Source organism: Mus caroli, chromosome 14, assembly GCF_900094665.2.
Source record: "Mus caroli chromosome 14, CAROLI_EIJ_v1.1, whole genome shotgun sequence".
Lineage (NCBI taxonomy): Eukaryota > Metazoa > Chordata > Mammalia > Rodentia > Muridae > Mus > Mus caroli.
Window position 1 is genome coordinate 49,593,082 of NC_034583.1, and position 11,316 is coordinate 49,604,397.

Here is an 11,316-nt window from a genome sequence, read left to right on the forward strand (position 1 = left end):
GAGAGAGAGAGAGAGAGAGAGCGCTGGCATATATGAGGGTTCAAATGTGCATATGGGTGTTATGGAACAAAGTTCAGTGTTCTTTGCAGGCACTGTCCACTGTTTTCTTGAAGATGGATCTCTTACTGCTTGGTAGGCCAAGCTGGCTGACCAGCAAGTCCTAGGGATCTGCTTGCCTCTACCTCCCCAGTGCTGGAATTACAACTACATTCCATCATGCCTGGCTCTTTAATTTTTCATATGTGTTTCAGGCTCAAAGTCAGGTCCTTATGCTTATAAGGCAAACATTTTACGTACCATATTAGTCTCTAGCCAGAAGATTAACTCTTACACTGAGTATCTGCATTGCTGTGGTCCACAGCCTAGCGCACTGCCTTCCTTTGGGGGTGTGGGAGGCACATTTATGGAAGATTCCCTCTAAACATGTAGAAAGGGGCAGCCTGCCCCATTGAGGGACTGCTTGGGGATCACACTGTCGGAACTAATTTGCTCATGGTTGGTAGAACTACAGAAAATGTTCTTTCTTTCTTTTTTGTTTTGCTTTGTTTTGTTTTTCAAGTCATGGTTTCTCTGTGTAGCCCTGACTTTCCTGGAACTCACTCTATAGACTAGGCTTGAACTCAGAGATTTGCCTGTCTCTGCCTCCCATGTGCTGGGATCATAGGCGTGTACCATTGCCTCCTGCCTAAACCATTCTTTCTTAGTGGAAGGATTTGCTGTGAAACATGGAATAATAACTCTCATAGATTCACCAAACCTACTTAAATTAGCACCTTGGTTCCAGTGTGCGTTCTCTACCTGCTCCCAGTGTCCTGTGTTGGGACTAAAAGCCTATTGACTGGAGGGCTGGGGGAGGAGCTCATGGCCAGAGGGTCACTGTTGCTCTCTGGCATTCTGTTGTGTGAGGGTTGGGGTAGGATTGGGGTTTGTGCTTTTTTGGATTTTAGTGCTCTGTAGATAGATTTCTCTTGGTACAGCTGGAATGAGTGGGCAGCTAGGGGTGTCTGCCAGTAGGGGAACTCCCTCTTGGCTCTAGATTTGGGCAGTACTGTTCAATTCCTCTCTTAGACTTGAGATCTATGTTGTTTTCTTTCCTTTGCTTCACGGTTCAAAAGAGGAATGACCAAGGTTTGGTTCTCAGCATCCACATGGTGGTGCACAATCATTTGGTCCAATGGATTTGATGCCCTTTTCTGACCTCCAGGAGCACCATGCAAACACATGTTGCACAGATATAGATGCAGGCAAAACACTCATTCATGCAAAATAAAATAAATACATCTACAAAATTTTAAACAAAACAGGAATGCGCTTTGCCAAAGTTTAAATTGTAATCTCTAACCTCCATCCACCTACCAAAATTCCCTAATTCCCAGTGTTTAATTCCTAACCTCCAGGACTTCAGAATGTGAGCTTCTGTGGTGACATACTCTTTAAGAATTGAATGAAGATTAACTGTGGTTTCTTAGGTGGCTTTGATCCTAAATTGCATGCTGCCCTTCTAACCAGGGACATTTGGATGAAGGCAGGTACAGAAGGGGGTTTCATCTGAGGGCCCGACGGGTGGCGGGGAGAAGTCTCAAGAAACCTGCCTGGCAATAAATTGATCTTGAACTTCCAGGGTCCAGAACTGAGATGCCTTTTGCTATATTACACCTCTGGTGCTTTGTCATGTAACTCAAAGAGATTATTAGAACAGCAGTTTACCCACGACTAGAAATAGCATACTGCTAAGACCTGGACAGGAGTAGATAGGCTTTGTTAGCTAAGGTCCTCCTGACCACAGCCGTTCATTCTAAACCAACAGTTCCCGGGCTTCAAGTGCAAACATAAACAGGACACATCTGCCCTCCCCACCTTTTATCCCAAACAGGGAGAACCTTAACCCATCAGGGAAGCCACCAGTTAAAGACCAAGATTTTGGCCACATACCTTTTTAACTTGTCACACAACCAGCACTAACCATGACTTATAACTTTACGTTTGTGGGAAAATATGTTCTAAATTCCCAACAACAATTTACAGATGCATTTTTGGACCGAAGCTTGTTTAAATTGAGGGCAGCCAATATTTGTAAGATTTCTCATCAACACTCAAATTGTATATACTTTTTACGGACACACCATGTAGGTCAACCTTTTTCCTAATTTAGACCAGTCTTTCTATAATTCATTGTAATTGCTGTACTTAATTGTCAGATTGAGCACATTATTTTTAGAGGACTTTGCATATATAAGTAATAGGCTCTGGAAATTCTTTTTATGACGTAGTAAATCTCTATTAAACAGAAAGGATGCAAAGCTGTATTACTTGGTGTTTGAGATGCTGTCCCCTAGTAATGTGAAAACACTCTGAGCCATGGAGGCACTGGTGAGAGAGAACCACGCTGCCCCGAGGATTTGTCATGAACCTTCACACCCCCTTGCTCATCTTTTAGTTAATGTGATGGTTAGTTTGCTCATCTTAGTTCTGGCTGTCAACTTGCCTGTCAACCCAGAATCCTTTGGGAAGAGAGTCTCAAGGAAGGATTGTCTCCAGTGGTCTGGTCTGTGCTCAGCCTGTCTCAGGGGGATTGTCTTCACGAAGTTGCTTGACTTAGACACAACCTACTTGGGTTTGCACCTTGCCTTAGGTGTGGGATGGGTTGGTTTGGAATTCCTTGAACTTTATAAGCATGGGGAAATCAGGTTGAATATAAGCAAGGAATCAAATGAGCGTGTATGCATTCCTTTTTCTCTGCTCTTGATGGTAAAAAGCTCTAGCTGTTTTGTGGGGAGTGGAGGGAACCCTGGGTACGTGACATCCTCAGTAAATGTGAACAATCAACATGGGCATGGCCAGGTCAAGGACCCCAAAGCCTCAGACCCATGGTAAAGTGGCAAAGACCCTCCTCTTGACCTGCATGTGAATGCTGACAGTATATGCATAAACTATCCAACATGGCTTTCTCCTGCTGGATATTTATGGCCTGAAGACTGCTCCCTTACAGAGACTGCTTCTACTGAGATTAGCTCAACCTGTTTCCTTGATCCAGCTGTATACCATAAACCTGCCTGCTTGTTTATCTGTACATAATAACCACATCTCCTTGTTTAGCTGTATGCAATAACCCTACCTCACTGTTTAACTCTATATAATAAACATACTGAGCTTCTGGGTGGCTGTGGTTTCTCTCCAGAGACCCAGTCCACCTGACCCCTTCTTTCCTGTGTGTCTGTCCTTTCTTCATCTCCTCATTGACCCAAGCCAGTGCTTGGGGCCATATAAGGACTTGGCACTGTTGGAAGTTCCTGCCTTGATTTCTCCACAGCAATGGGTTGTATAATCTGAAACTGTGAGAGAGAATTAACCCCCTTCTCCTCTGAATTCCTTTTGTCAGTGTGTTTCATCATAGCGACAGAAATTAAAGCAACACTAAGCTGTTTCCCATCAGTATAACAAATATCTGTGATCACCAGTTTCTGAGATGGAGGGTTTATTATATAATATGGTGTTGGAGTTTTTAGCTGTGACTTTAGCCTGTTGCTTTGAGCCTTTCTGAGAACAGCATATGAAGGTGTGAGTATGTGGACAGGAAAACCGTTTACCTCTTCTCTGAGGAACCAAAAGAAGGAAGAGAAAGGGCTTAGGGGTCCACAGTCCCCCGAAAGGCCACACCTTCAGTGACCTGCAACCTCCCACCAGCCTTTACCTTCTTAAGGCTCTGTCACCTTCTAATGATGCCACCCTGGGAACAAGTTGAAAGCACCCTAGGGCCCTAACTTAAACACTCCTACATGCAGGGCCACTGTGCACTTTGGGAAAAATGCATTAAGCAAGTTCAACAATGTGGCCTACAGGTGAACAGTTTAATATTCTTAATTGGTTCTATCAAATCCAAGGTCAGGTTTCACAAAAACAAACACTTCTTGAGATCCCACTCTGTGCCTTCCCTGGCTCAGAGGAATGAAGTAAGACTTCAGGCCTTACAGGCATTAGGGCTGATTCGTAGTCACCAAAGGAGTTCTCTATGATGCCCATTATTTCTAGAAATAAGAGGAGATGGTCTTATAAATTGCTTGGTGTGTCCTCAGTGTTTCATGAATAGTAGTTGTTATTGTCATTATTGCAAAAGAAAAAAAATACAGAAAAGACACCCCCCTCCCAAGCATGCATACTTTTGTCTTTTGACTTTCTTTCTCTATTGTCACCTTCAGGGTAACGCTTGTAAAAATCAGCGTTAATTATTTACAGGATCTATAACTGTCTTCCCAAGTGTTTGGTGACTACAGTGGCACCTTCTCACAGAGGAGCTAAGAATAGCCAGCCACTCCCCTAGGTAACAGTGTGCCAATCTTCAAGTGTCTTTTTGATTCTGATCTTGCATTCAATTGTCTTCTTAACAGCTCTGTAACAAGGATAGTCTCTGTAGTTTGGGGGACTCGCTCAGGTTTGAAGATTTCCCATGCCTGCCCTACACTTTTGACAGTGTTAGCTAAGTTAGTCACAGGGTTTTAAGGGGAATGCAGCATGCTCAGGGTTCAAGCCTATTGGATGCTGTTTCAGTTACAGTTTTGGACTTGAGGGCTACACAGTGACAAGAGAAAGAAAGGAAGAAAGAAAGAGGGAGAGAGAAAGAAGAAAGGAAAGAAAGAGAGAAAGAAAGGAGGAGGAAAGGAAGGAAAGAAGGTAAGAAAAACAGAAGGAAGAGAAGAGAGAGAGAGAGAGAGAGAGAGAGAGAGAGAAGAATAGAGATCCTGACAGGGCTCCTGGGGTGTGGGGTGTGGGTCCCCTTTCACCCACACTGGTGCTGCACACTTATAGGGGACAGGGTTGTTCAGAGGGCTCTAGGGGTAAGGGAGCAAACACATTGGGAGATGGTTATGTCATGCAAATATAAATTCCAACCTATTTAAAAATTTCCTTGTGGCAGCTCCTTACAACTCTGGCAGCTGACTGATCCCTCTAGAGGACAGGGCTTGACCTCATGCATGGCTTTCTAAATGTGAATTTGTGCTAATCCCAGCCCCCACTGTGGTGTGCCTCCCTGGGATGCCCCCTGTCGACTCCCTCTTTGTAAGCCCTCAGATTCTCCAACAGCTGGACCCCATTAAGGCCTCTTACAGGGCCACGCAGGCTCCATCTTCCACCACTGATAGCCTTATTAAGGGCAGGTGTGCGTCCTGACACCCAGGTCCATCCTGACCATGGCAGGCATGGGACAGGGGGTAGGGGTGGTCTTGATAAACACTGACATTGATGGTAGAACATTGTCTCTTTTCCTGTGTCTTCTCAGGACGTCTTACCACAGATGAACATCTGCCCTTACCTCTTGCTCTGGCAAGAAATTCCTTAATCAACTATGTAAATATGGCTGCTTGTGTTCTATTGGAGAAGGGAATTGTTTTAAAATAGTTTTGCTTCTGGGGAACCCATGTATTTACCAGATCTCATTGCTTCCATCTCAGAGAGGTGAAGGCAGAGATATACCAGGACGGTGTTTGGAGGGAGGATTGTCACAGCAGTGCAGAAAGGAAGAGTGAGAGACAAGGCTGTTGGGATTCAGACATTTTCCCTAGCTAGCTGTGGGGACAAGGTAGGGTGTAGATATGTGTATTAGAGAACCTACTAAGGTGAGGTCTGGCCCTATTCTTAGGACCATTGAGTCTGGAAGATTCTGAGAACATAGACAAGGGTAGACAGATGTCCCCACCTCCAGAGCTAAAGGTTGGTGTATTTCCTCAGGGGACTTTACTTAATTGTCACTGACTGGGTTGGAGTCTCTCTCAGAGGGTTGTCATTCTTGAAGTCACCATAGCAGGTTGCCAGCATGCTTGTCTTTCCCCGTCCTTGGCTCCATACCCAGCCAGAATGGCCATCATGCCTCTTGAATGCCTATTGGAAGCTCAGGAAGTACCACAGGGTCTGTACACAGTGAACTCCTAGTGACTGTCTATGGGAGTAATGGATGGAAGGAAGAGGAGTGTATGAAAAGGAAGAAGGGGAAGAAAGGAGAGGGCAGAAAAAAGGGAGATAGAAGAGAAAAGAATTAAAAATGGCCAGAGGGAGAAAGGGCTGGAAGGAGTGAGGGCTAGTAAGCCTGCCCTTCCAAATTTCCTTTCTTGTGAATTGGAGAAATCTATCATGTGCAAAAGAATGTATTTATAAAATGTAAGAATCTGAAAGCATGTGTGTGGAACAAGTGGGCATGGCTGCCAGCAGTCCCTCTGGGTACAGTAAGTCACCCCATCGCTCACACACCATTCCCAGCTAAGTAACAATGATGCATGCTCTAATTTCACTGTTAGCCAGACTTGTGGATCTGCAACAGCTGGCATGTTGAATGGCTCCCTAGAAAAATCTACTACAGTGAATCTGAATTTGAGGGATTGCAATTTGTGTGTGTGTGTGTGTGTGTGTGTGTGTGTGTGTGTGTGTGTGTTTGCTTGTCTACATATGTGCATGTGTTTGTACAGGTCAAGACAACCTTGATCATTTCTCAGAAGGCACTGACCACCTTGGTTTTTGTTTTGTTTTGTTTGTTTGTTTTCCTTAGGTAGGGTCTCTTACTGGCCTTGAACTTGCTGAGTAGGCTAGGCTGACTGGCCAGTGAGCCCGAGGAAATCTGTCTTCACCTCCCCACTACTGGGGTTAAAAATCCGTAACACCATGCCTGACTTGTTTCATGTGGATTCTGCAGGCTAAAACTTTGGTATTAATTCTTCCAAGACAAGAATTTCCCCAACGGATCTGCTGCTTCTGCCTTGAAGGGTCCCATTTTGAATTGAAAGTCAAGAGAGAGATGCTCAAGCATCCTATCACTAAGTATCACTACCCTACCCTTGGCTCTTTGCTGTCCACTCCCATGCTGCTGGACCAGAATCCTTTCTCCCGAAGCCTTCAGAATTGTTCTGACCTGGGAGTGGTAGTCAGGAATCCTAAGAATCAGGGACTCAGGCCCTAATTTCCTAGTGGCTTCCTCCTGATGCCACCCAGCTGGACTTTCCAGTATGGCATGCCATAAAACACCCTCAGCACAGTCATAGCTCCATATAGCACGTTTCCTGTCTGCCACAATGAAGGAACACACAGGAGGATCCCAGGCAGATAATTTAAAACATTGGCATCATCTATCAAAATAAAGAGATATTATGAATTAAAACCAGCCCCATTGCATGAATTTTAAAACTAAATGTCTGACTTCAGTGACCTCATCTGTGTGCTGTCTACTCACGTTGACGTCTTCCACAGGCTTCTGGCACGGTCACTGTGCGTTGCTGGGTGCTGGGAGCATTGCTGGGACGGTTTGTGAACTGAGTTAACATGAAAGGGTCTCAGATGTTCCTGCTCAGATCTTATCGGAGCCCATATTTGTCTCTGTACAGTACAGAACTCTAAGAAGAGAAATTCGATATGGTAAAAACTCTCTGGGTTTCCTTTAAGAGCTCTTCAAATACCCATGGAATGTTTAAAAATAAATGGTATTTGTCACAGATGTTCCAGAATGATCACTGTCATTGGTCAAATGTGTTACAAGGTCAGAGAGAAAGGTCAGTTTCTTCCGAATGAAGATTCTGGGTGCCACGAACAGACTTAAATCTGTGGAGTTTTTTTCCCCAAATCCACGGTCTGGAGGCACAGGGCTGGAAGTCTGGGCTGCAGTGGAGGTGACTCTTCAAGGAAACTCTTTATTCATCCTTGGACACCAGTTCTTGGTTGAAGATATGTGCTTTGTGCTGTCTAATTTCAGCCCCATTGTGTGTGTGGTGATGGTGGTGGTGTGGTGGTAGTGGTGGTGGTATGTGTGTGTGTTTGTGTGTGTGTGTGTGTGTGTGTGTGTGTGTGTGTGTATGTATGGGGTGGTGGTGGTGGGCTCGCGTGCGCAAGTTATGCTAGCATATGCAGACAGACCCCTGGCCTGTTGGGACTCTGTTGTACCCATTGCTCTTAGTTCTGCATGGTGTCCAACCCATTGGCTAGCCACACCNTGTGTGTGTGTGTGTGTGTGTGTGTGTGTGTGTGTGTATGTATGGGGTGGTGGTGGTGGGCTCCAAGTCTCTCAGTGATCCCAATAAAGAGAGAGGGTGGTGGCATCTGGTTCCACTCCAGGGCACCTGATTCCAGCCTTTGGGTTGTTGAACAATGTGACTGGGCACACCTTGTGTTGATTGACACAACAGGGATTTTGTACAAATTAGAATCAGAAGCTGAGGCCCATGAGGGATCTTAAGCAAGAATCCTCTAAGATGAAGGGCATCAAGAGTCTCAATCATCCTTGCCGCAAATCCTGCTCTTTCCTGCAGCTCATAAAGGTAGAAAGAGCCCGTCTTTCTGGTAGTTTGGGGCTTAGATTATAAGTAGGAAGCTGAAGTTCTGCAACTGTGAGCATCTTGCTTGAGCTCTGTTTAGTAAGTGACAAAACCATTTCCCTGATCCAGCTTGTGGTGACTGGATCGTCCTGGTCGTAGCTGGATGGTCCAGGTCATGGTTTCCCAAAGTCTCCTGCTGCCCAGCCTGAGCGCAGCTTTTTGCATGCTAATCAAAAACAATAGGGTAGATTTTTAAATAAATAAACAAATAAATAAATAACACCCACCTCCTGGAATCTCCTATCCATTGCAACAAAAGCATTTTCCCTTGTATTGCTTGTTCAAGGCCAGTGGGTTTTGTAACAGGCTCTGGAGAAGAAAAGAGCAGATTTCATCAGTTGTCACCTTTGGCCCACTCTTTTGCCACCTGCTGACTTTAAGAAAAATTTGTCTGATGATGAGGATTAATGTGATGGCAGATTCCATTGCTGCTGGATGTTTGGGATGAAATTCGATCATTCCACATCACATTCCTCTTCCTCACCTGCTCTGGAAAGCAAATTGAATTCTTTAAAGGAAAATTCAGTCCAGACCAGAACACACACTGTACCAGCCCCATCACCCCTGAAAACACAAAATGCAAGGCCCTTGCAAAGGGCCAGGGTTTCTCCTCTGGTTTCTGTATGTGGCATGGTTTGGTCCATTAAGGTCCAGTTTCAGGTGCTCAGTGAGACCCAGATGACTTGAGGCTGGCCGTCCTGAAGTATTTAGGTGCCTACAAGTGAACTTCTTATACTGACTTCCTTAAGGATTCCTTTGGAGCACACTGGGGCCTACACCCACCATGGAGTTATACAGTAATAGTCTGTTGGATGGATCCCTTCTAAGTCAGCCCAGCTGAGCATGTCACTGGTGCAGCCTGGGCAAAGGCCCATCCTGCTGAGGCTGCCTGGAAACCAACAAATCTAATAGCATGCAAATAGATCCTCCTCTCAGAGCCAATCTTCTCCCCAGGTCCTTTTCACAGAATATATGATAAGGACATCATTGATCTATTTTTGCTATATAAACATCATATTTCAGGAATGTCCCTTAGTATATGTATGTAAGGATATAGGTATGTGTGCATATACATGCATGCATACCATGTGTACATGCATGCGTGTGTTGTACATGTATGTGAGTATGTGCGTGTGTAGGTTAGAGGAGAATCTCAGGTATGATTCTTCACGTGTCTTCCATCTTTTGTTTGAGACAGGGTCTTCCATTGGCTCGGAACTTCCGTGAAGTACAACAGACAGGCTAGCCCGTGGGCATCTAGGAATGCTCCTGTCTTCATTCTGACCTTGCCATCCCTGGCATTACACTGCACGCCTCCATGCCTGGCTTTGTATGTGGGTTCTGGGGGTCCTTATTCAGACTGGTGTGTTTCCAGGGAGGTCAAATTCGAGCTCCTCTTCTCCATGACTTTGTCCTTCTGGCCGCTAACCTTTGTTTGAGCTGCTTTGCACCGGCAGTCTGTGCTGTACAAGCCAGAGTGCACGCTTTTGTGTTGATTTCTGCAACTAGTTTTCTCCCAATAAGCACACAAGGTCTGTAGAATTCACTTGGTTCGTTTCCTCTGTGTTCAGGGGAGGCAGGCATTACAGTTTGGATCTTAAATGTCCCCCAAAGCTCACGTGTAAAAAGCTTTGTATTCAATGTAGCTACTGGAGGTGGAGCCTTTACCATGTAGGACCTAGTGGGAAGAGTTAGAGCATTGGGAGTGGGGGAAGTACCCATCAATGGAATATGGAACCCCAGAAATGTTCCCCTTATAGATGATTTTTTTCTCATTTATTTTGTCTCCACAGTGGAAAACAGCTCAACACATCATTACCTTGCACACACAGTGATCATTGGTTGGTTTATTAATTGATGAATTAATATGTGCACTTTGGCTAATGGGATTCTGTATACAGATTTTTTTTCTGCTGTTGAAAGCCTAATCTTCCCATTAATCTTGAAAGGTCCTTTTTAGGCCACCTCTGGGTTACTCTGGCCACACTAAGCCCCTATCCCTTTCCACAAATGCTTCAGGTCCTGTCTACCAGCAGCAATCTGCTAGACTTGCATCTACACACACCCCATGTACCATATTGTTTGAATACTCTTCACATCCTTGTTTATGAAGGCCTGCTTGGTGACATCTGTAGGCAAAACAGCATCCATCATCCATATCAACCTTGTGAGCCTACTGTGTGCCTCCTTGCGAGCCTACTATGTGCTTTCTTGGCTTGCTGTCATTCATTTTTATGTTTTATTTCTACTTGCTAGGGATGTTCCTTGAGATCCAGGGCCTTTCTGATATACTTTTCATATGATCCACCCCTGGCATAGTGTTCCAAACTGAGATGTTTCAGAATATTTCCTGGAAGGAATGGTTAATTGGGCTTGCATTGTTAGATGGGGTGTCAGGGAGAGGATTCATGGAGGTAATAAAATAAGAACCGCTCCTCACTGGGATGCCCGTAGGCCATATAGCCCCCTTCAAGCTTATCAAGAGTATAAAAGAAGGGATGCTGTTCCCAGGGAACTTTTCATCTACTGGGGGAAAACGAATCAACATTTGGGTATGTGGTGGGACAAATGCCACTTAATGTGCAGGGACATTGATTGTTTAGGTTCATTGAAGGCCTTAATCTTAAATTTGAATTTGCAATTTTGTGTTCTTTCTCTTAGAGCAAACCTAGAAAAACATGGAAGGAGGGATTCGTGATGATTTGGGAGGCAGAACCAGTTTGAAACATGAACATATTTACGGGGTTATTCTGAGCATCATCTGTAGCCTGGGCTGAGAGAGGAAGCTGGGACTCAGTCTTTTTTAGTATTTAACAGCTCTTTCACATTTGTTTTCTAGTTTACTCTCAACTTTTGGAGAAACTAAATCAGGCCCCCAACTTTCATGACAAAGGTATGAAGTAAAGCAAAGGCTGAGATGCGCTATCATTCCCAGAGGCTCTCGGGCTTCATCCCAGGCATCCCTGAA